Raw genomic sequence first — 3,983 nt, 5'->3', positions numbered from 1 at the left:
CTTCGCCCTTGGATTTCCCTGTGCTCTCCCCAGTTGCCTGAGTGCGCCCATTCTCCCATCTCCCGGCAGCAGTTTCCCCAGAGCTCCCGAAACAAGTCCGGCACTTCCGTGGGTTCCATTCACACAGGCGAGTCCCTCCATTTGTTTCCCCCTCCCCGACATCCATCTGCCTCTTCTGAGCCACTCAAGTCATCTTGAACTGGGGTCAACTTATATAGTAGGCTGGGTAGATGGGGCATTGCCAACAATAAAATGCCTATATTATTTCTGGGTCATGTAGGCACATTTATTTTTGATATTTCTTCCAATTCCCAGTCAATTCAAAGGGCCTGACAACCCTAGGTGGATTATACATAAGATTTGTCCTTTCCTTTTTGACCACATTCCTGTATCAGCTGTTACTTCTGGATGATTCTGCCATGCCACCCTACCCCCAAATAAATGTAAATGTAATGAGAAAGAAGTTGCTAAAACTGGTTGTGGATAGGGCAGGTTTCTTGATGGTCCTGAAAGGGCTTCCTGAAAGGGTGGGAGTTGATTAATTTTAATATATTTTTTTAATTTGTTAAATATTTATCAGATGATATGACCATATATGGTCATGTTGACCCACCCACCCCTCCTCCCAAAATAGCCAATTATGAGCCTGGAGGGGGTGGGAAGGGGAGGGCACCATGTGGGCTTGTGCACAGCTATACTTCCCAACCATATTCTGCACTATCTTCTGGGGTTTCTGAAGAATGTTTCAGGGGTTTCTCAATGGAAAAAAGGTTGAGAAAGGCGGGTTTAGGGAAATCTGGCTTGTTGAATGCCATTTCCTGTGAACATTGCTCTATCAATAATGGTATTAGCTATTTAATGTACTGCCTGTTGCATATATTGTACCAACATCTTTTGGCATTATATTAAACTACAACAGGCAGGGAACAGATGGTTGTTAGATCTATTTTATAGCAGTTTTGCATTAACTTGTCTAACTTACTGATTAGCAGATGTACCTGCCTATCAGCATAATTTAATCACTTCCTGATTTCTTAAAAACATATCAAGGATAGCTGCTTAAAGTGTTAGACATATCAAGGACAGCTGCTTAAAGAGGAAATATATACAGAGAAAAGTGTTTGAATCCCTCAATCAACCCTTCTGCAATCATGCTTCTTATTCCTTTGATTTTATATACAGGCAATGGAATGCAATAAAAAATGCCCAGCATTGTCTTCTGGACTTCTGTGGATCTTGAGAATACTACTTCACAAAATCAGCAAAAGTAGGGGAAGGGCCTGACGTCACGGAAACATAAGGAGTAAATGAATCTGAAATTGACTGGGTAGAGGAATTATACAGGTATGAGTAAGAAAGAGAAATAAAAATCAGCACAATAAACCAAATGCTTACTCTCCTTGAAGAACTAAAACTTTCAGCAAACACATTGAACTCACAATACGTCCACCAAGTGCTGGATATGAAAGGACTTTTTCATGTCTGCAGCAAATTAAGGCCTACTTGAACAGCTAAGTAGCGCTGCCATATTGGAGACTGGGAAAATGATGGAGAAAACCTTGAAACTGCAGTTGATCATTTTGCAGAACTGTATAGATCCATCGCCGTGCCTCTGCATTAGGCTAGTTCACCCCTTTGTCACGTCAAGGAATACAGAACTGTATAAAAACTGACATACTCCGTTCCTTTAGTTCTGCATACTATCCATTGTACATGACAATCCAAATAGCCAGAAAAGGCCATTTGGATAGACAGGATAAAAACAACATGCATTGGGTTTCTTCTGTGCACAGGGACCTAGTGTAGAAATGTCAGTCACCAGGTTGGACCTGGGGATCCCCTGGAATTACAGGTCATCTCTAGACTAAAGAGATCAGTTCCCCTGGAGAAAATGACTACTTTGGATGGTGGACTCCATAGCATTATGCATACTGAGGTCCCTCCCTACACCCACTCATGGCTTCATCCCAAAGTCCCCAACACAGAGATGGCAACCCTCATCAGGTTTCTTAGTTGGCTTTTACTTTCCCTACAGTTAGAGAGCCTGCATTGCCTCAAAAAGTAGACATTTTCTAGAGTGTGTGCTGTCTGTTTAATGTGTAAACCACAGAAATGTTTATGTAGCAACCTAAAACTTGCTTGAAAGCCCTTTTCCTTGCTGTAATTTGAATTTGATTAATATATGCTATATAAAAATGAATATTGCCTAACAACATGATTTATTTCAGAGAAAACATATTTAGCATTGCAGTTTTGCCATGAAATATACTTAATTTTTCTTTCTAAAATCTCTTTACATCTTTGTTAAGCCTGCCCACCCAGAAATATACTTTGTCCCTTCTGTGCCTCCCCAGAATTTTTTTTTCTGGTTCTGCCACTGCACCAGTAGCAGATTTTTTAATTTTTTCTTCTTCTGTATTCACTGTAGAAACTGTGGGGGAATGTTCCCATGCCACATCTGCTATTTTCAAGAATGGAATCTTAAGAATGCAGTCAAATTGAGGCAGTGGGAGATAAAGTTCTAGACCTATTGGGGAAGTTAAAAGCTGATGTCTCCAAGTCCTGCTGATGTATATCTGAGTGTTCCTAAGAAACTCAGATATGAAACTGTTGATCTGATAACTCATATATGTCCCTAACTAAATTCAGCCACTGTTCCAGAAGATTGGATAGTATAAAATGTTACACCAATTTTTAAAAAAGGGTCCAGAGGAGAACTAGGGGAACCAAGAAATTATAGACCAGCATATACAAAACTGTGCCCTGGTAGACCTTATATACTTTGACTTTTAAAGGGCTTTTGACAAGGTTCCTCCTGAGTAAACTTAGCAGTCATGAGATAAGAGGATGGGTTCTCTTATGGATTAAGAATTGTTTAAATCAGTGGTCCCCAACCTTTTTATCACCGGGGACCACTCAACGCTTGACAATTTTACTGAGGCCCGGTGGGGGGGTAGTTTACTTCTCTACTCTCAACCATTGCCCTAACGCTCTCTGATCGCTATGGTAATGTTTAAACATCCCTTGAAAATGAGATACAGACACGCCACAACAATGAACATAAGGAATATTTTATTTTAATGGAAATTTTAACTCATGACAATGAAAAATCAATAGGAACCCTGAGCTTGTTTCTCTGCAACGAGATAGTCCCATCTGGGAGTGATAGTCCCATCCGGGAGACAATGACACCCAAAGTGTGTTGTAAAGGGCCAGGGGGGATGAAGTAAAGGGCCAGGGGGGGGGAGAAGGCATCCTTTGGGGCCCACCTCCAATTAGTCAAAGGACCACATGTGGTCCACAGCCCACAGGTTGGGGATCATTAGTTTAAATGACAGGAAGCAAAGAGCAGAGATAAATGGATAGTTCTCATAATGCAGGGAAGTAAGCAGTGGAGTCCCACAGGGACCAGTTTTACTTAATTTGTTCATAATTGATCTGGAAGAAGGAGTGAGTAGTATATTGAATGTTTCACAAATTTGTGTCTCATCCTTTTGCAGGAGCCATGCTCATGTTCTCGGTATTATTCCAACTTTAGTATATGTACTGCTGAAGCGAGCATTCACTTTTCCATTTGAGTAGTATACAGGTTTGCCCCATGGCAAGTCGGGCCAAAACTCGAGCCTGCCCCTGGATAGCCTCAGGATGCAGATGACACCATGAGAAGGGGGCTCTAAAACCCACCAACAACCAGAGGCTGTCCAGGGGCAGATTCCTCATGCACAAACGATCAGGGAAATTGCCAGGGCTGGATTTGCCACCTCCCATTGTGCTTCTCATCAGGGAACCACCAGGGGCAAGCCCATATGGAGGGGGAAAGATGAGCATTGTCCCACCCTTGCACCCGACCTCCCCCCTCCATTTCCTGCTCCAAGAATTCTTTGCTGCATTGCTGCAGGACAACAAACTTACTTTGTCAAAGTTAAAATTAAAATCGTCTGTAAAGTGTCCATGGTATTTTTTAGGATCAGGCAGGCTAAACA

General features: G+C 42.0%; 1 non-coding gene across 1 annotated transcript; it reads right to left on the bottom strand.

Annotated features, from left to right (window-relative positions):
* Positions 1 to 3,455: 3,455 nt before the first annotated feature.
* Positions 3,456 to 3,562, bottom strand: LOC143820084 (U6 spliceosomal RNA). Its single transcript, XR_013225231.1, has one exon. It is a non-coding gene; the product is annotated as a U6 spliceosomal RNA (small nuclear RNA).
* Positions 3,563 to 3,983: the final 421 nt, after the last annotated feature.

The sequence above is a fragment of the Paroedura picta genome, chromosome 10 (genome assembly GCF_049243985.1).
Source record: "Paroedura picta isolate Pp20150507F chromosome 10, Ppicta_v3.0, whole genome shotgun sequence".
Taxonomy (NCBI): Eukaryota; Metazoa; Chordata; class Lepidosauria; order Squamata; family Gekkonidae; genus Paroedura; species Paroedura picta.
Note: the sequence above shows the minus strand (reverse complement) of the source record. Positions and strands in the feature narration are given on the sequence as shown.